General features: G+C 40.7%; 2 pseudogenes; both read right to left on the bottom strand.

The window, feature by feature from the left end:
- Nucleotides 1–4,646: 4,646 nt before the first annotated feature.
- Nucleotides 4,647–5,251, bottom strand: LOC104001636 (suppressyn-like; annotated as a pseudogene).
- Nucleotides 5,252–5,266: 15 nt separating this feature from the next.
- On the bottom strand, nt 5,267–15,694 carry LOC129136620 (uncharacterized; annotated as a pseudogene).
- Nucleotides 15,695–22,278: the final 6,584 nt, after the last annotated feature.

The following is a 22,278-nucleotide window of genomic DNA, read 5'->3' as shown; positions in this document are numbered from 1 at the left end:
TGAAGGGCTTTCCCAGACAAAGTCAGTCTGTGAAGACTAGAATAACTACCTACTTCTTTGAAAGCACAGACATCTATATACAAGGATCAAGAACAATCAGGGACACATAACATTGCCAGACAGATTAAGTTGCCAGTGATTGACCCTAAAGAAATGAAGATATATGAAATGGCTGCCAAGCAATTCAAAATAGCTATCTTAAAGAAGCTCAATACTTTGGGAGGCTGAAGTGAGCAGATTGCTTAAGCCCAAAAGTTTGAGACCAGCTTGGACACCATAGCTAAACCTTGTCTCTACAATAAATACAAAAATTAGCTGGACATGGTGGTGTGAAACTGTAGTCCCAGCTACTCAGCAAGCAGAGGCAGGAAGACTGCTTGAGCACAGGAGTTTGAGGTTGCAATGAGTCATAATCACATCACTACACTTTAGCCTGGGTGACAGAGTGAGATCCTGTCTCAAAAAGAAAAAGAAGAGGAAGGAGAAGAAGAAGAGGAAGAGGAAGAAGAAGGAGAAGAATAAGGAGAAAAAGCAGCAGCAACAGCAGCAGCAGCAGCAGCTCAGTAAATGTCAGGAAAACACAGAAAAACAATATAATAAAACTAGAAAAATAATATGTGACCAGAATGAGAAATTTAATAGAGAGATTAAAGTAATAATTTAGAAAACAAGCAGAAATCCTGGAGATAAAAAAATACAATAAACAAAATTAAAAAGGCAAAAAATAGCATCAATGGCAAAATTAATCAAGGAGAAGAAAGAATCAGTGAACTTGGAGATAGATTATTTGAAAATAGACAGCCAGAAGAAAAAAAATCATAAAAAGAAATAAAGATTATAGGATTTTTGAGACAACATCAAAAGAGCAAGTTTTTGAATCATAGGAGTTCAATAAGGAGAAGGGAAAGATAAAGGGGTAGAAAACTTATTTTTAAAAACAGGAGCTCAAAACCTAAAGAAAGATGTAATTATCTAGGTACAGGAAGGTCAAGGGTCTCCAACCAGATTTAATTCAGATAAGACTACCCCAAGGCATATTATAACCAAACTGTTAGAAATGAAGCACAAAGAGAGGATTCTGGGAGCAGCAAGAGCTAAGAAATGAATAACATAAAAGAAAATTTCAATATAGCTAGCAGCAGACTTTTCAGCAAAAATCTTACAGGCCAATAGAGAGGGAGATGATATATTCAAAGTGCTAAAGGAAAAAACCAGCCAACCAACCCTAACATATTAAGGAAAGCTGTCCTCAAGAAATGAAAGAGAGATAAAAATTTCCCCAAACGGAAACTAAGAAAGTTCATCACCACAAGACATGTCTTACAAAAAAAGCTAATGAGAATTCTTGAAGCAGAAAGAAAAGAATTCTAATGAGTACGATAAAAATATCTGAAAGTTTAAAAATCATTGATAAAAGTAAGTATACAGTCAAATCCAGAATATTAAAATATTTTAACTATGGTGTATAAATCATTAAAATTTTTAGCATGAAAATCAATAATGTAAGCTATTAATAATTTTATAATAGCTATAATAATTTGTTAAGTGATAAGCAGTATAAAAAGATCTAAATTATACCATCAAAACTCAAAATATTGGGGAGAAAATACAGTAAAATTGAAGTGGGCTTTTTTTGCAATAAAGTTAAGTTGTTATCAGCTTAAAATAATCTATTATAGCTATGAGATTTTTCTTTATGCCATAAGGTAAGCACAAAGTAGAAGATCTATAGAGGATACTTACCCCAGAAAAGTAATAAATCAAAATATACTACCAGAAAAATTACTTAAAACACAAAGGAAGAGAGCAACAGAGAAAGGAAGGAACAAAGGATCTATAAAACAACTAAAAGATAACAAAATGGCAGTAGTAAGTTCTTACCTATCAATAATTACCTTGAATGTAAGTGGATTAAATTCTAGCATCAAAAGACACAAAATGGCTGAATAGATTAGAGATAAAAACAAGACCCAACTATATACTGCCTATAAGAGACTCACTTCATCTGTAAAGACAAACATAGACTTAAAGTGAAGGGATGAAAAAGATATTCCATGAAAATAGAAACCAAAAAAGAGAAGGAGTAATAATACTTTTATCCAATAAAATAGACTTTAAGTCAAAAAATTTTTTAAAAGACAGAAAAGGTTATTATATAATGATAAAGAAGTCCATTCAGTAGAAGGATATAGCAATTACGAATATACATGCACTCAATATTGGGACACATAAATATGTAAAGCATTATTAATAGATCTGAGGGGAGACATTGACTGCAATGCCTAATAGTATGGGATGTCAACACCACACTTTCATCAATAGACAGATCACTCAGACAAAAATCAATAAGGTAAACTGAATTGAAACTACACTCTAAATCAAATGGATCTAACAGACACACATAAAGAACACTCCATTTAACAGCTACAGAATACACACTCTTCTCAACAGTACATGAAACATTCTCCAAGATAGGTCATGTGATATAACACAGAACAAATTTAAACAAATTTAAGAAGACTGATATTAAGTAAGTTTTCTGGTTGCAATGGTATTAAAACTAAAAATAAATACAGAGAAAACTTCAGAAAATTCACAAGAACATGGAAATTAAACAACATACTCCTGACCAAACAATGGGTCTGATATCATTTGGCTCTGTGTCTCAACCCAAATCTCACCTTGAATTGTAATAATCTCCACATGTCAAGGGTGAGACCAGGTGGAGATAATTGAATCATGGGAACAGTTTCCCCCATGCAGTTCTCATAATAGTGAGTGAGTTCTCACAAGAGCTGATGGTTTAATAAGGGGCTTCCCCCTTTGCTTGGCATTCATTCACTCCTGCTGCCTTGTGTAAAAGTGCCTTCCACTATGACTGTAAGTTTCCTGAGGCATCTCCAGCCATGCAGAACTGTGAGTCAATTAAACCTCTTTTCTGAAAGGCTCTTTTAGTGGTTCAAACTCTGAGAACGTGCCAACAAACAACACAAGGTGGTGTGGAGAAACACGCTGTTTTAGTGAGCACCTGGGTGCAGATGGGCTGAGGCCTAAAATGGTGTCAGCCCCAGGTGAGGGCAGGCAGGGGTTTTATAGTCTCCTGTAAACAAGAAGTGTCCCAGTCTGACCTAACTGCTACGTGGTACCCTGATGGCTCCCTCTCTCGATCTCCAGCAGGTACATGTCTTCCAGCCAGCTCTCTTCCTGCTTCTTCTATCTTGCTGATGCACGCTGCAGACGCAAGTGGCTTTGTGCCTTGGGACTGGGCCTGAGGAGGGAGGAGTTATTCATCCCCCCAAACTTTCAGGCCCTGGGGAGAATCTTTAATTCCTGTCTATTCGGTTATAGAAAAGGGAAAAGGGACAACTTTCTCAATAACTACTTCAGGTATGACATAGGGGGTGCCATGGGCACCTCGGAATAAAGAAAAACTTAATTTTTGGGGTATTCTTGAGAGACGGGTTGGTATCCATTGTGTCATTGTAGCAGGAGCATCGTCTGGATTGTCTGGCAGTTAACTGTAGTTTCAACAAGTTTTAGTGGCTTTCATTATCAGTGGGATAGGGGAGAAACAGGAGGAACCCAATGATGAAGATTACTGTCTCTACCAGCGTTTTAAATCCTCCTAAATTAGAGAGCCACCCTCCTAGAAGGTTTGTCGGGTCCCATCCCTTCCAGGTTTGGACTGGTACATGGGCTACTTTTCTGATGTTTGAGGCAATCTCTAGAACCACTTTTCCATTATATTCTATGTTAAGACAACAATTGGAGATATTAAACTTACCACAGACCCCACCCTCTTCTGCTAATAAGTAGTCTAGTGTCAGTCTGTTTTGATAAGTTGTCGTGTGCATTTGGTTTTGTTGTTGTGCAAGCATTTCCAGGACTGAGGCAGTTTGGTTAGTGATTATCTTTAGAATAGCCTGTAGTATAATTATTCTATTTAGCCTATATATGGGAGTGTGATAACCCCATGAACCATCCTCAGCCCAAGTGGCAGGGCCATAATATTCAGTGATCCATTGCAGAGGCCACTTGTCCTCTCGCCATCTTTGGCTTCCTCCTACCTTTAAGGATTGTTTTTCTCTGTTTAGGTTATCACATACAGGGACTCCAAGGGTGTTGCCCACCTGCTTTGGAAGTAAAAAGAATCCAGGTTTAACTATGCCTAGGAAGCAAGTACCTTGCCAGTGATAAGGTAGCCATGAGTAAGCCTGGGTTCCACATATCCAAAAGAATCCTTCAGGGGCAATCCACTGTAGGCTGGTGTTCATAGGATTGTCCCATAGTGCACTTAGGCAGGGGTATGCAGCTTAAGGGTTAGTGGTGTTTGTATAGTACCAGGCCTTTTTTTACAAGACACAATTGAGGTAGCTTAAGTTAGAAGGAGACCAGGCTCCTTGGGGTAACCTTGGCCACCACTCTGCTGTGGAGGCATTGACTGTTAGGGTTTGGTGACAGGGGCTTTCGCCTACAGTGTGATGGGTTTCATCAGTCCACTTGTGGAATATGCACACCACCCCTCTTACTGGGTTGGTAAGTGTCTAGGACTGTGGGTGTTCCTGAGGACTGAAAATGAGGCTGGGGTTTTGGGATGCTAGTAACTAAGGGGGAATGTCTATCCCATACCACAGCCACTGTTCACTTCACTCATACGAGCTCCCTTGCCTACCCAGCAATTGGACACATTCATGGTAAGTGTGATGCTTTCTCCTAGATCTACAAACAGCTTTTTCCTGACTTGGGAAGGGATACATCTGCTTGTAGTTTTGTATAAAAGCATGAAAATACCATGGGTGATTTTGGGTGGGTGGTGGGGGGAGTTGTTTGTTTTGGCTTTTGCTTTGGCTATAATCTGTTCTCTCTTTATGTCCTCTAGCACTTGAGTATTTACTCCCCATTGTCCAATTTTGGTGAAGCAAAGCCACTGCTTACCTTTTGGACATATAGTCCCATTACAACTGCCAGATACTCCTGGATTTTTTACTTTACAATAACCTTTCCCTGATTCAACACATTGCTCAATTAAGTTTCCATAACAGGATTTTTCTATACGAGTATGTTAAGTAAAGGATTGTTGCATTTTTCCTCCACAGTGGAAAGACTGATAACACTCATGGCAGCTCGGAGGGGCTGCTGTGGACAGCAGGGCAGCTACTGACAATATTAGGATTGTGATGAGAGATATTCCTGTATTAAGACTTTTGGTTGGAAGTGAGGTACAGCAGGCAGTTGGGTAGATATAGGCCATTTCTAAAGCAAGTGATTAGTCTTCCTCATCTTTTGGCTCTAAGAAAAAAAAATTTGGTTAATTTAAGCTTGGTAGGCGAAATTGGCCAGGATGACCACTTTCCTGTTAATGTTTTGGAGGAAGAAGTAGCCTTGGGGGTGAGCTTGACCCTGGTGCGATGGATCCAGCGAGGGAGTTCTTGGACTCTCACTGCAGTTGGCATGCTGAGTATCACAGTGTAGAGGCCTGTCCACTTCAGTTGTAGCTTTTTGTGAGGGTCAGGTTGGCAAATAAATACTCCTGTGCCTGCAAGACAGTTATGTTGAGAGGACAAGGAGGTGTCAACGGGGAGAGGCATGACCTCATTTGCAGCTTCATGAATGAAAGATCATGTCTGGATTAAGGAGGGGAGGATTACCCGGGCAAGATTTGCAAGTAGATTTCACTCACATGCTGCCCTATAAATGGCTCTGCTATCTTCTAGTCTTTGTTTGTACTTTCTCCTGGTGGGTAGAAGCATTCCCAACAACTTCAGAAGGTGCAAATGTCATAACAGAAACTCTCATCATACATATAGTTACCCACCAGGCCCTGGGCTTGGTGGATATGAAAAGGCGGCAGCCAGAGGGAATCCTGGGGTGACACTGAGTGGCAGATAGAGCAGGACTGAGTAATTTCTCAAACACGACTGGAAAGGAGAGGACAAGTGAGAATAGGGTGGAGAAGTTGCAAGAGAGGTTTGTAACCAACATGGAAAGAGTTGTGGAGGGTTTGGAGGATAGGGATTATTTGAGAGTGAGGAAGAATGAAACACCCTTCCTTGACATACCGTGGTCCTTGCTTTTGAAGGTTTTGGGCTTGGAAGTCCTCCTTTTCTTCTGAGGAGTAAAGAGGAGAGAACAAGGACAGGGACAGAAACTGGCCTTACACAGGTTGTAGGGCTACTTGTTTGGCTACATTAACTGCTAGAGCATTTCTAGCCAATATAGGATTGTCTGGGGTTTGGTGGCCCCTGCAATGAATGATGGCAACTTTCTGCAGGAGTCTGGCAGCTTGAAGGAGTTTGCTGATGAGCCATTTATGACAGGAGTGTTTTTTGCAATTAGGAAACCCCATTCTTTCCAGATGGACAAGTGTGAGTGCACTATGTGGAACATATAATGAGAATCTGAATATATGTTAATTTGTTGTCCGCCTGCTAGCGTGAGTGCTTGAGTGAGGGTGATGAATTCAGTTTTTTGGGAGGTGGTTCCTAGGGGGAGCAGACTGGCTTCAATACTGTGTGGGGCGTAGCACTATAGCATAGCCAGCATGTTGGCATCCTTGATATAGGAAGGAGCTGCCATCTACAAACCAAATAAAGGAGGCATCTGGAAGGTGTTGGCCTGTTAGGTTTGGAAAAGGTATAAGAAAGGTTTGAACAGTGTCTACACAGAAGTGTGCAGGGTCTTGGGAGGCAGTAGCTGCAGGTAAGAGCATGGCCAGTTTAAACAGGAGCTGGTTAGCACAGTGATTTGGGGAGTTTCTATGAATAAAGCATACAGTTGGAGGAGCCATGGGGCAGAGATGAGACTTAGTACACTGCGGTGAGCTAGCATGTCTTTGATGTTATGGGTTGAATAAACTGTTAGGTTGGCATGAAGAGATAGTTTTAGGCTTTCAAGGGTGAGGACAGCATCTGCCACCAGTGTTTGGAGGCAAGCAGGCCATCTGAGAACTGCGGTTTTAAGCTGTTTGGAGAGGTAAGTGATAACCTGGAGGGTAGGTCCCTTAGACTGGGTTACAACACCTAGTGCAACTCCACGTCATTCATCGGTATAGAAGGAGAAAGGTTTGGTGAGGTCTGGGGGAGTAGGTGATAACCCGGAGGGCAGGTCCCTTATACTGGATTAGAGCACCTAGTGCAACTCCACATCATTTGTCAGTATAGAAGGAGAAAGGTTTGGTGAGGTCTGGGGGAGTGAGGATGGGGGTTGAGACGAGAGGCTTTTGGAGTAGACAGAAAGGTTGGATAATAGGCTGTGCAGGGTTTAAAGGTTCATGGAGAGGGCCTTTAGCAGCTTGGTATAACGGTTTGGCAAGTAGAGCGAAGGAGGGAACCCAAAGCCTAAAATATCCCACTAATCCTTGAAAAGAGAATTTCTTCCTTAGTTTGCAGAGGTGAGAGGGACTGGAGGAGGGATATGCAGTCAGTTTTGAGCCCTTGGGTTTGCAGGGTAAAGGCTAGGCCTAGGTAGGTGACTGAGGGAGTGCATATTTGTGCTTTTTTAGGGGAGACCCGATACGCCTGCTCTGCCAGGAAGTTTAAAAAAGAGATAAAATGGGTGTTGCAATCTTTGAGAGAGGCTACACAGGAGCAGATCATCAACATATTGAAGGAAAGTGGACAGTTTTAGGGATAAGGTACAGAGGTTGTGGGCAAGGTCCTGTCCAAAAAGGTGGGGGCTGTCTCTAAAACCTTGAGGTAGTATGCACCAGGTGAGCTGATGTGAAAGGTGGGTGTAGGGGTCTTCCCACGTAAAGGCAAAGAAGTCTTGAGAATTGGGGTGCAAAGGAATTGTAAAAAAAAGTATCCTTTAGGTCTGGGATGGAAAAATGGGTGGTACTGGAGGGAACTGTGGAAAGTAAAATGTATGGGTTAGGAACTACTGGACATACTGGGAGCACAGCTTGGTTAATGAGCCTGAGGTCCCAGACTAAGTGATAAGTTCCATCTGGCTTTTTAACAGGTAGAATTGGTGTGTTAAAAGGGAAGTTTGTTGGGCAGAATAGGTGACTGGAAGGAGATGAAAATGATAGGCTTTAGGCCTGCAAGAGCTGCTTGGGTGATTGGATACTGCTTCTGTGAAAGGAACTGGGTGGGGTTTTTAAGGGTAATGCGGATGGGGGTGTGGTGTTTTGCAACTGAGGGTGTGGAAGTATCCCAAACAGCAGGGTTAACTACGGATGGGGGATAAGCAAAGGTTGCATATTTTAGGGTGGGAGGTTGGAGGAGTAGAAGAAAGCTAGAAGCACCAGAGGGGTCTGGGTGGATGTGTTGGTTACCATGGGGAATGTGGAAGTGGAGAGTAGTGTGGAGTTTTGAAAGGATGTCTCTGCCTAGGAGTGTAGTTGGGCATGAGGGCAGGATTAAGAAAGAGTGAGTGAGGGAAAAGGTGTGAAGGGAGCAGAAGAGTGGAGGGGTGACTCAGGGTTTGGAGACTTGTCCATCAATACCCACAACAGAGACTTTGGAGGACTGGGTGGGTCCTGAAAAATTAGGTAAAGCAGAGTAGGTTGCCCTGGTATCAATTAAAAGATATACTGGCCTACCTGCCACCATCAGGGTTACCCTTGGCTTGGATGAAGAGATGGTAGTTGCCAGGGCATCCATTCCAGGGCAACATCAGTCTTCAGTGGCAAGGCCAATGAGATCCAAGTAGGAGGTTTTGGCCAGCTCAGGAAGAGATGGGGGTGGTCCTTGCAGAAGCCACTCACAGTACGACTTCCAGTGGGCCCTCCGCAGATGGGGCATGGCCTGATGGGCTTACCTGGGTTAGGGCATTTTCTAGACCATTGGCCTTCATTGCTGCACTTGAAACAGGTGCCAGGTGGAGGTGGATTACTAGGAGGCTTCCGTGTGGAGCTGTGGCCCCGTGGGCCTGCAGGGCCCCTGATGGCAGAGGCAAGCATTTGAAATTCTGCCTGTTTTTGCCTTTTATCTTCCTCATCATGATTGTTAAAGACTTTGAATGCTAAATTAAGAAGGTCTCATTGTGTGGTTTGAGGGCCGTCATCAAGCTTCTGAAGCTTGCACCGGATATCAAGGGTGGATTGGGAGAGGAATCAAACATTTAAGATAGTGGTTCCTTCTAGGCTGGCTGGGTCTAGGTTGGTATATTTTCTCATAGCTTCAGTTAAATGAGAGAGAAAAAGGGCTGGGTTTTCATCAGGACCTTGGGTGATTTCTGAAAGTTTTCATAGTTTACCGCTTTATGGGCACCCTTTTTGAGTCCTGCAAGGAGATACACAATCATGTGGTCTCAATAGCAGTGTCCAGGGGCCCCATCTTTATAACCCCAGTGGGGGTCCTGACTGGGGACTGCTTCTGTGCCAGTAGGCTGGGTAGGAGCCTGGTGAGGAATTGTATCAGCATGTGCCTGAGCTAAGGTCCAGATACAGTCCCAGTCTTCTGGGGTGAGGGTGGAAGAGAGGATAATGTAGAGGTCATGCCAAGTTAGTTCATAAGACTGGGTGAAGTACTGAAACTCTCTAATATAAGATGTAGGATCTTCTGGATATGAACCGAGTCTTTTGTTAATTTGAGAGAGATCAGTGAGGGAGATGGGAACACGAACTCTAACAATACCTTCAGTTCCTGCTACTTCCCAAAGGGGGCACTCTAGCACAGGTGCTGAAGTAAGGGTGGGGCATGGGTCAAAGATGGCACCTGAGTGAGTATGGACTGGAGAGAAGGAAGAACCTGGAAATGGTTCCTGTTGAGGGTTTGAAGGGGGAAGGGGGTTGAGTTAATAAGCAATGGAGAATAGATAGGGGTTTAAGGTGGTGGGATGGGTTTATGGGCCTCAGGAGAGGGCAATGAGGGAGAAGAATGGGTACAGGCAGTGCTAGAATTGTCCTGAGGAGAGGACAGTGTAGGAAAAGAAGTGGATACTCTTGGAGGCGGTGCTGGATGGGAAGATGGCAGCTGGGAAGATGGCAGCTGAGAAGAAAAAGAGAAGGCTTGGGGGATTAAAGAAGATGGTTGAGAGGGAGAGGTAGGGGCTGGGAGGGGTGGACAGCAGTCTGCTGGATCAAACCAGGAAAAAGAGGTAGGGTCGGGAGGAGAAAGGCGTTCAGGGTGGCGATGATGGAGAAGGAGGATTTGAATAGGTGAGCAAGAATTGCAGAGGTCAGGTTGTAATTTGAGTGTGAAAAAGGCCTGGACATAAGGAATTTCTCCCCGTTTTTCCAGTCGTCAGCAATAGTTGCTTAAGTCAATTAAAATTGTAAAGTTGAATGTTCCATTTGGGGGCCATTTGGACCCATTAGATTCGTACTGTGGCCAAACTGAATTGCAATATAAAAGACAGGTCACTTAGGGTGGATATCTTACCCGAGGCCTAAGGTTTGCAGGTTTTTTATGAGGCAGCCTAGAGGGCTGTCCTTTGGAGTGGAAGACAGGGAATTTCCCATAACAAAGGGTACACTCGGGAGAACAAGGAAAAGGAGACCTTCCTGGATGGCCGCAGGGAGACGATAAAAGGAGCAATCCTCACTGCTGCCTTTTTCGTTCCTAGAACGGGATCAAATGGCTTAGAGGCATCCCCCTAAGACCAGATGATCAGCGAGTGCTTCACACATGCCGGAGCCTTCTTGGACCAACGTTGGATTTCTGGACCAGAGAAACCAAGAGAGGCCGTGTGGATTTATCTCTGTTAACCAGGCTCCCAGGAAACTTACCAGTAGGTGAGATCAGTGACCAATGTGCATGCACAGAGAGGTGACTGGGGGCTGAGGAGCTTCCTTTGTCCAGCTGCTGTGGCCTGCTTTCTGGGATGGAGGGGTAGGTCCACAGGGCACATGGACCAGAGCCCGTCTCAGGTTTCAGCACCTGATGTAAGGCTCTTGTATTGGTTTGAACCACGAGAATGCACCAACAAACAACACAAGGTGGGTGGAACAACACACTGTTTTAATGAGCGCCTGGGTGCAGATGGGCTGAGGCCTAAAATCGCACCAGCCCCAAGTGAGGATGGGGCATGGGTTTTATAGTCTCTTGTAAACAGGAAGTGTCTCAGTCTGATGTAACTGCTACATGTTACCCAGACGGCCTCTCTCTCTCGATCTCCAGTGGGTAAGTGTCTTCCGGCCAGCTCTCTTCCTGCTTCTGCTATCTTGCTGATGCACACTGCTGGTGCAAGTGGCCTTGCACATTGGGACTGGGCCTAAGGAGGGAGGAGTTATTCATTCCCCCGAACTTTCAGGCCCTGAGGGAGAATCTTTCATTTTCTTTATAAATTACCAAGCCTCAGGTATTTCTTCATAGCAGCATGAGAATAAACTAATACAGTAAATTGGTACCGGGAGTAGTAGGGTGCTGCTGTAAAGATACTCGAAAATGTGGAAGTGACTTTGGAAGTAGGTAACAGGCAGAGGTTGGAATAGTTTGGAGGGCTCAGAAGAATACAGAAAAATGTGGCAGAGTTTGAAACATCCCAGAGACTTAGAGGGCTCAGAAGACAGGAAAATGTGGCACAGTTTGGAACTTCCTGGAGACTTGTTGATTGAATGGCTTTGACCAAAATGCTGATAATGATATGAACAATAAAGTCTAGGGTGAGGTAGTCTCAGATGGAGATGAGAAACTTGTTGGGAACTGGAATAAAGGTGATTCTTGCTATGCTTTAGGAAAGAGACTGGCAGCATATTGCCCCTGCCCTAAAGATCTGTTGAACTTTGAACTTGAGAGAGATGATTTAGGGTATCAGGTGGAAGAAATTTCTAAGTAGCAAAGTGTTCAAGAGGAAGCAGAGCATAAAAATTCAAAAAATTTGCAACTTGATGGTGCACTAGAAAAGAAAGACCCATTTTCTGAGGATAAATACAAACCCACTGCAGAAATTTGCATAAGTAACAAGGAGCAGAATGTTAGTCACCAAGACAATGGGGAAAATGTCTCTAGGGCATGTCAGAGACCTTCATGGCATCCTCTCCCATCAAGACTCAGAGGCTTAGGCAGGAAAAATTGAGTGGTGGCACACACCTGTAAAAAAGAGTGGTGGCACACACCTGTATCCCAGCAAGACCCTGTCTCAAAAACAAAAGAAAATGAAAAAAATTGTTAGAACTGGTAAGTGAATTCAGTAGTTTCAAGATAAAAATAATAAGCGCACAAAAGCAGTGGAGTTTCTATGCACTAACAGCAAATGATCTGAAAAAGAAATCAAGAATATAGTTTTATTTTAAATAGCTACAAAAAATAATAAATACTTAGGATAAATTTAGCCAAGGAGCTAAAAAATCTTCACACTGAAACCTATTGAACATAATAAAAGAAATTGAAATAGACACAAACAAAAGGAAAGATAACTCACGTTCATGGATTTGAAAAATTATTTTTATTAAAATGTCCATACTACCCAAAGTGATCTAAAGAGTTGATATGGTCTGGCTGTGTCCCCACCTAAATCTCATCTTGAATTTTAATCCTTATAATCCCAATGTGTCATCACAGGAGGGATCTGTATCATGGAGGCAGTTTTCCCCATGCTGTTTTCATATAGTGAGTGAGGTCTCTTGAGATCTGATGGCTTTTTAAGGGACACTTCCCCATTTGCTCTTGTCTTTCCTGCCACTTTGTGAAGAAGGTGCCTGCTTCCCCTTCTGCCATCACTTTAAGTTTTCTGAGGCCTCCCATCCATGCAGAAATGTAAGCCAGTTAAATATCTTTTATTTATGAATTATCCAGTCTCAGGTTGTATCTTTCCAGCAGTGTAAGAATAGACTAATACAAGAGTCAATGCAATTTTTATCAACATACAGATGATATTATTCACAAAAATAGAAAAAAGAATCCTAAAATTTATGCAGAACCAGAAAATACATCATATAGCCAAAGCAACGTTAAGCAGAAAGAGCAAAGCCGGAGGTATCACACTACCTGACTTCAAAATATATTACATAACTATGGTAACCAAAGCAGCATGGTACTGGTATAAAAACAGACACATAGACCAATGGAGCAGAACAGAGAGCCTAGAAATAAATACACATATTTACAGCCAACTAACACTCAACAAAGTTACCAAGAACACACAATGGAGAAAGAACAGTCTCTTCAATAAGTGATATTGGCAAAATTAGATATTCACATGCAGAAGAATAAAATTAGACTCTTATTTCACACCATATATAAAAATCAATTAAAATGGACTAAAGGCATACATTTGAAACCTAAAACTATAAAACTATAAGAAGAAAACATAGAGGAAAAGCTCCTTGACATTACTCTGAGCAATGACTTTTTAATATGACCCTAAAGGCACAGGGAACAAAAGCAAACACAGACAAATGGGGTTATATCAAATGAAAAAGGTTATGTATAGCAAAGAAAACAATCAACAGAATGAAGAGAACCTACAGAATGGCAGAAAATATTTGCAAACAGTACATTTGATAAGAAGTTAATATCCAAAATATATAACGAGCTCAAACAACTTGATAAGAAGAAAATAACTTGGTTGAAAAAATGGGCAAAATACCTGAATAGACATTTATCAAAAGAAAACATACAGTGACTAATAAGTATATTTTTTAAATGCTCAACAACACCAATCATCAGGGAAATACACATTAAAACCACAATGAAATAGTTCACATCTGCTCAAATTCTATTAACAAAAAGACCAAAGATAATTGTTGTCAAAGATGTGGAGAAAAAGGAACCCTTGCACACTGTTGATAGAAACGTAAGCTAGAACAATCATTATGGAAAAGAGAAAGAAATTTATCAAAAAATTTAAAATAAAAATCTTGCAAGTTATCACAACAAAGAAGTGATAAAGGTTTGAGGTGATGGATATGCCAGCTACCCTGGTTTGATCATTACATATGTATTCATATAATATATTGAAACATTACATATACCACCATAAACATGTACAATTATTATGTGTCAATTATAAACAACTTTTTAAATTTCAAAAATAATTAAAAATAGAACTATCATATGATCCAGCAGTTCCACTATGGGGTATAAAAAATAACAGTACATCAGTATGCCAAAGAGATATCTGCACTCCCGTGTTTATTGCAATGTTATTTACAATAGATAGGGAATCAACCTAAGTGACAATTAATAGGTGAATAAAGAAAATATAGTGTGTGTGTATATATACACACACACACACACACACACACACACACAATGGAACAGCCTTACAAAAAATAAGTAGTGTCACTTGTGGCAGTATGGATGAACCTGGAGGTTGTCAAGTGAATATTAAGTGAAATAATCCAGGAACAGAAAGACAAGTAGTGCATATGTGGACTCCAAAAGAACTGATGTCATAGAAGTAGAGAGTAGAATAGCAGTTCTTGGGGTTTTGGTGGCTGAAGGTGGGCATTGGGAAGATGTTTGTCAAAAGATAAAAAATATCAGTTAGACAAGAAAAATAAGTTCAAGAAATCTATTGTACAATATGGTTGTTACATCTAATAATATATATATTAATGTATATAAGTAATATATTCAACAATACATTAATAATGTATTCTTGAAAAATAATAACACAGTGAATATAAAGCATTCACACAACCAAAACTATGTGAGGCAATGCATAGGTTAATTAGCTAGATTTAATTTTTTCACAATGTATATATACAGTAAAACATGTTATACATGACAAATACATACAATTTTATCTGTCAGTTTAAAATTATGTAATACATAAAATACATTCTACATAAAAATCATAATACATAAAAGAGAAAAGTTACTGCACCAAACAAAAATAAAAATGACAATTTTGATGTTCATCAACAGATGGGTGAAAAAACAGACTGTGGTATATCCATGCAATGGACTACCACTTAGTAATAAAAGAAAATGAACTATTGATACATGCAGCAACAGGATAATTTTCAAAAACATTTTCAAAATAATTATGCTTTTAAAAAATATATACAAGAAAAGAAGTTTAAATGACTCATAGTTCTACAAGCTATACAGGAAGCATAGCAGCATCTGCTTCTGAGGAAGCCTCAGGAAGCTTTTACTTATGGTGGAAAGCAAAACAGGAGCAGGCAATTCACATAATGAAGGCAGGGATGAGAGACAGTGGAGGAGGGGAGGTGCCACACACTTTCAAAACACCAGATCTCATGTGAACTCATAGCAAGAGCTCACTTGTCACCAAGGGGTTGGTCCAAGCAGTTCATGAGAGATCAAATCCCATATTCCAATCACCTCCTGCTGGGCCCCACCTCCAATACTAGGGATTATAATTTAGCATGAGATTTGGGTGAGGACAAATAACCAAATTATATAATTCTTCCCCTTTCCTCCAATTCTTATGTTGTTCTCATATTTCAAAATACAATAGTCTCTCTCAATAGTCTCTCAAAAGTCTTAACTCATTTCAGCATTAAATTAAAATTTCCAAGTCCAAGTTCAAAGTCTCATCTGTGACTCATTTGCTTTTACCTATGAGCTTTCAAAACAAGTCATTTACTTCCAAGATATAATGAGACTATAAGTATTGTGTGAATATTCCTGCACCAAAAGAAAGAAAACAGCCAAAAGAAAGGAGCTACAGGCCCTGTGTAAGTTAAAAGCCCAGCAGGGCCGTCATTAAATCTTAAAATTCCATAATTTCTTTTGACTCCATGTCCCCCATGCAGGGCACACTGGTGCATGGGGTAGGCTCCCAAGGGCAGCTCTGCCCCTGTGGGTTTGCAGAGTTCGGCCCCTGAGGCTGCCATTATGGACTAGAGTTGAATGCCTGTGGCATTCAGGCAAGCTGCCAGTGGAGCTACCATTCTGGAGTCTAGAGAACAGTGGCCCCATTCTCACAGCTCCACTAAGCAGTGCCCAGGTGGGTACTCTATATGGGGCCTCCAACTCCACATTTCCCCCTGCACTGCCCTAGTAAAAGTTCTCTGTAAGACCTCTGCCCCTGTGGCAGCCTTCTGTCTGGGCACCTAAGCTCTGTTATACATCCTCTGAAATCTAGGCTGAGGACATCAAACTTCCTTCATTCTTGCACTCTGAACACCTGCAGGCTTAACGTCATGTGGAAACTGCCAAGGCTTACTTTTGCACCTTCTGGAGCAGAGGCCCAAGCTATACCTGGGCACCTTTGATGTAGGGCTGGAGCTGCGGCACCTGAGATGTAGGAAGCAGCCTCCTGGGGTGGCACAGAGCAGTGACACCTCTGAAACTATTTAGTCCTTTTGGGCCTCTGGGCCTATGATATGAGGGGCTACTGCAAAGGTCTCTGAAAGGCCTTCAACACCCTTTTCACCTTCTCTTGGCTATCAGCACTTGGTTCCATTTTAATTATGTAAACATCTCCAGTAAGTCTTTTCTCCACAGAATGCTTGAATCCGTTTCCCAAAAAAGCTATTTCTTTCTCTGCAACATGGCTAAGATGAACATTTTTCAAACTTTCATGCTCTGTTTCCTGTTAGTAGGCCCTGGTATTTGTTATTCCCTTCTTTGTACTCAAAGTTTATCTCCCACTATAAGAGCATGCAGTATTTCGTATTTGGTTACCTGTTCTTGAATTAGTTCACTTATGATAGTGGTCTCCAGCTCCAACCATGCTGCTGCAAAGGACAAGATCTTATTCTTTTTTATGGCTGCATAGTATTCTATGGTTTATATGTCCCCCATTTTCTTTATTCAGTCTACTGTTTATGGGCACTTAGGTTGATTCTCTCTTTACTATTGTGAATAGTGCTGCAATGAACATACAAGTGCATGTGTTATTATGGTAGAACGACTTATATTCCTTTGGGTATATACTGAATGATGGGATTGCTGGGTCAAATGGTAATTCTGCTTTAAGTTCTTTCAGAAATTGCCAAACTACTTTCCACATTGGCTGAAGTAATTTACATTCCCACCAACAATGTATAAGTGTTTCCTATTCTCCACAACCTGGCCAGAATCTGTTATTTTATGTCTTTTTAATAATAACCATTCTGACTGGTGTGAGATGGTATCTCATTGCGGTTTTGATTTGCATTTCTGTGATTAGTGATGTTCAGCATTTTCTCATATGATGTTAGCTAAATATATGTCTTCTTTTGAAAAGCATCTGTTCAGTTCCTTTTCCCACTTATTAATGGGGTTATTTGCTTTTTGCTTGTAAAATTGTTTCAGTTCCTTACAGATTCTGGATATTAGATTTTCATCAGAAGCATAGTTTGCAAAAATTTTCTCAAATTCTGTAGGTTGTCTATTTAGTATGTTAATAGTTTCTTTTGCTGTGCAGGAGCAATTTAGTTTAATTAGGTCCCATTCATCAATTTTTCTTCTGGTTGCAATTGCTTTTGGCATGTTCATATTGAAATCTTTTCCCAGTCCTATGTCCAGAATGGTATTGCCAAGGTTATCTTCCAGGATTTTTATAGTTTTAGGTTTTACATTTAAGTGTTTAATCCATCTTGAGTTGATTTTTGTATTTGGCATAATAAAAGTTTCAATTGATCCAGTTTCAATCTTCTGTATATGACTAGCCAGTTATTCCAGAACCATCTACTGAACAAGGAGTCTTTCCCCCTTGATTGTTTTTCTTAGCTTTGTCAAAGATCAGATGGCTGTAGGTGTACAGCATTATTTCTGGCCTTTCTATTCTGTTTCATTGATCTATGTGTCTGTTTTTGTACCAGTACCATGTTGTTTTTGTTACTGTAGCTTCATAGTATAGTTTGAAGTTTGATAATGTGATGTTCCCATCTCTGTTCTTTTTTCTTAGGATTGCCTTGATCATTTGGGTACTTTTTTGGTTCCATATGAATTTTGCATAGTTTTTTCTGGCTCTGTGAAGAATGTCTTTGGTAGTTCGATAGGAATAGCAGTGAATATTTAAATTGCTTTGTGTGGTATAGCCATTTTAACAATATAGATTCTTCCTATCCATGAGCATGGAATGTTTTTCCATTTACATGTGTCATCTCCAATTTCTTTGAGCAGTGTTTTGTGATCCTTTTTGTAGAGGTCTTTCATCTCCCTTTTAAGCTACTGGAAACACACCCTGGTAAGTTTTTGGGTGGAGTGTTATGTAGATGTCTATTAGGCCCATTTGATCAAGTGTTGAGTTGAGGTCCTGAATATCTTTGTTAGTTTTCAGCCTCATCGGTCTAATACTGTCAGTGGGGTGATGAAGTCCCTCAATATTATTGTGTGGTTCTCTACGTCTCTTTGTAGCTCTCTAAGAACTTGCTTTATGAGTCTAGGTGCTCCCGTTTTGGCTGTGTACATATTTAGGATAGTAGTCTTCTTGTTGAATTGAGCCCTTTACAAATATGTAATGCCCTTCTTTGTCTTTTATGATATTTGTTGGTTTAAGGACTGTTTTATCTGAAATTAGAATACCAAAACCTATTTTTATCTGTTTTCCATTTGCTTGGTAGATTTTTCTTCATCCCTTTATTTTGAGACTATGGGTGTCATTGCATGTGAGTTGGGTCTCTTGAAGACAGCATACTGTTGGATCTTGCTTTTTTATCCAACTTGCCTCTCTTTGCCTTTTCATTGGGTCATTTATGTCATTTTCATTTAGAGTTAGTATTGATATGTGCATATTTGTTCCTGTCATCATGAGGTTAGCTGGTTGTTAAGCATACTTGTTTGGGTAGTTGCTTTATAGTTTCACTGGTGTATGTTCTTAAGTGTGTTTCTCTAGTGGCTGGTAATGGACTTTCTCTTTTGTGTTTAGCATTTCCTTCAGGACCTCTTTTATGGCAGGTCTGGTAGTAATGAAATCCCTTAACATTTGCTTGTCTAAAAAGGATCTTATTCTCCTCTGCTTATGAAGCTTAGTTTGGGTGCATATAAAATTTTTGATTGAAAATTCTTTTCTTTAAGAATGCTGAATATTGACGTGTAGGGTTTCTGCTGAAAAGTCTGCTGTTAGCCTGATGGGGTTCCCTTTTCAGCTGACCTGACCCTTTTCTTTAGTTACCTTTAACATTTTTTTTTTCAATCTTGGAGAATTTGATGAGTATGTGTCCTAGGGATGATCTCTTTGTGTATTACATAGCAGGGGTTCTTCACATTTCCTGAATTTGAATATTGGCCTTTCTAGCAAGGTTGGAGAAATTTTCATGGATGATATCCTGAAGTATGTTTTCCAAGATGCTTGCTTTCTCCCCATCTTTTTCAGGGATACTAATGAGTCAAAGATTTGGTCACTTTACATAATCCCCTATTTCTGGCAGTTTTTTTTTCATTCTTTTGTATTATTTTATCTTTGTTTTTATCTGAGTTCATTTGGAGAACCAGTCTTTGAGCCCTGAGATTCTTTCCTCAGTTTGGTCTATTCTGCCATTAATACTTGTTATGGCATTATGAAATTCTTATAATGTGTTTTTCAGCTCTCTCAAATCAGTTTAGATATTTCTTATATTGGCCATTTCATCTATCAGGTTCTGTATTGTTTTATTTGTAATCCTTAGCTCCCTTGAATTGGGTTTTGACTTTCTCTCCTGAATCTTGATTATCTTTGTTGCTAGCCATATTCTGAGTTTTATTTCTGTCATTTTAGCCATTTAGGCCTGATTAAGAATGCTTGCTTGGGAACTAGTGCAGTTGTTTTGAGGAAAGAAGACACTATGGCTTTCTGAGTTGCCATATTCTCGCACTGGTTCTTTCTTATCTGTGTGGACTGATATACATTTAGCTGCAGTGTAATTGGAATACAGTCAGTAGATTTCTTTTCTGGATGTTTTCATAGGGCCAAGGCTTTGTGCAGGATTTTTCTTTGTAGCTGAATTCTTGTCCTTGGTTTCACAGGGCATTGGCGGGGGAGCTATGATCTGTTTCAATCTTCTGAAAGTGTGCAATCCTTGCCTGCTCAAGTGCTGGCTTCACATCTTGGCTTGGCACTCCTGGACTGCACACTGCAGCTCTGGGGCAAGCTCAGGCTTAATGTTCCCTCCCAAGCTTAGGGGCAGCAGGGAAGGGACCTTGGCAGTGGTGGTAGCAGAGAGCATTTCACTTGTCTCTTGGGGATTCACACCAGAGAAATTCAGAGGCACCATCAATCAGTGCAGTCAGCCTGAGGTGGGGCAGCTGCACTGTGAGCCTAAGCCATGGGGTCCCTGCCTGGTGATGAGCAGGCGAGGAGGAGAGTCTGAAGGCAACAGTGGTGAGGGCTGCAGCAAAAATGATGGCCTGCCTCTCCCTCTGGGAGCTCCATCCCAGGGAAGTACAGAGCTGCTACTGGCCTAAGAACGTAGGTGGGGTTTGTGTGGCTATGCTAGGATCTCAGGCCAAAGGCCCTTGTCCTGGGAGTTGCAGTGGAGGTGAGGTGTGCTGTTTATTGCTGCTCTGCCTCCTGGATTTGGTCCCTTTCATGAAGGTGTGTAAGGGAGCATGACCTCTCCTGTTGCTGGAGCTTCAGTTGCTAATGCCAGGATTCCTAGGAGTATAAGGTTCCCAGGACTCCATGCATGCCTAAGCAGAAGCTCTGCCCAGACTTCACATAGCTCTCTGTGTCAGTCAGGAGGCTCCAGTGGGGACCTCATGGGGGGAGTCTCCTGAGCTCAGTATTGCAAATTTCCATGGTAGAAGTGTGAGTTCCCAGGGACACTCACTTACTCACTCATTCATAATTTCCCCACAGGGGGGGGACCTCTCCTAGCTCTGTGCCAGTCCTGAGTGGGTGGTTGTCCTGTCTCTCTTTTCTCCATTCTTCATGGATTGAGTTGTTTCCTTGATGAATCCCAATGTGTCCACCTGGATGTTCCAGTAAAAGAGTTGGTATTTACTCACCACTCTTTCTCCTCTATGTGACAGTGGCACACACTAGCTGCTTCTAGTCAGCCATCTTGGTTCCTCCCTTTCAACTCTAAAATATTCTGAGTGTGTCTTAGCCATCTCTGGCTGCTGTAACAAAATACCGTAGACTAAATGGCTTTAAAAAAGGAAAATGCAGTACATATACATCATGAAGTACTATGAAGCCATAAAAAGAAAATGTTATCATGTTCTTTGCAGGGACATGGATGGAGCTGGAGGCCATTATCCTTAGTAAACTTATTCAGAAACAGAAAACCAAATATGGCATGTTCTTGCTTATAAGTGGTAGCTAAATGATGAACACATGGACACATAGAGGAAACAACACACACTGGGAGCTTTCAGAGGGTGGAGGTGGGAGGAGGGAGAGGATCAGGAAAAATACCTAATGGATACTAGGCTTAATACCTGGTGATGAAATAATCTGTATAACAAACCCCTGTGACAAATGTTTACCTATGTAACAAAACTGCACATCCTGCACATGTACCCCTGAACTTAAAATAACAGTTAAAAAAAACAGACTTTTTTTTTCTCACAGTCTGGAGTCTGGGAAGTCAACAATCAAAGTGCTGGCAGATTTGGTTCTTGGTGAGTGCCCTCCTCCTGACTTGCTGACAATTGCCTTCTCATTGTATCTTCACATGGCAGAGAAAGTTTGATAAGAGGTTTTTATCATGAAATAATTTTGAATTTTATCAAATGCTTTTTCTGCATCTATTGAGATGATTATATGTTTTTTCTTCATTCTGTTGATGTGATGTATCATGTTTCTTCATTTGCATATGTTGAATCATCTTTGCATCCCTGGAATAAATCCCACTTGATTGTAGTGTATTATTTTTTGGAAGTGTTGTTGAATATGGTTTACTAGTATTTTGTTGAGGATTTTTGCGTCTATGGTCATCACGAATATCGCCCTGTGGGTTTTTTTAATCTTGTTTTTTCCTTGTCTGGTTTTGGTATCAGTGTGTTGATGGCCTTGTAGAATGAGTTATGAAGAATTTTCCTGTCTTCAAATTATTGGAATAGTTTCCGGAGGATTGATATTAGTTCTTTTTTATAGATTTGGTAGAATTTGGCTTTGACTGCATCCAGCCCTGGGCTTTTTTTTTTGGTGGGAAAATTTGTATTACTGATTCGATCTTGCTACTCATTATTGGTCTGTTCAGGAGTTCTATTTCTTCCTGATTCAATCTTGGTAAGTTATAACTGTCCAGGAATTTACCCATTTCCTCTAGGTTTTTCAATTTGTCAGTGTATAGTTGTTCATGATAGTCTCTGATGATCTTTTGTATTTCTGTGAGATCAAGTTGTAATATTTCCTTTTTCATTTCTGATTTTGTTTATTTGAGTGAATCTCCTCTACTTTATTGGTTAGTCTAGCTAGCAGTTTATCAATTTTCTTTATTTTTTCAAATAATTAACTTTCTGTTTCATTAATCATTTCTATTATTTAATCTCCATTTTATTTAGTTCTGCTCTCATTTCTTTTCTTCTGCTAATTTGGGATTTTGCTTGTTCTTAGTTTTCTTGT

This window comes from Pan troglodytes, chromosome 10 (assembly GCF_028858775.2).
Source record: "Pan troglodytes isolate AG18354 chromosome 10, NHGRI_mPanTro3-v2.0_pri, whole genome shotgun sequence".
NCBI lineage: Eukaryota > Metazoa > Chordata > Mammalia > Primates > Hominidae > Pan > Pan troglodytes.
This window is presented reverse-complemented; position numbering and strand designations above follow the sequence as displayed.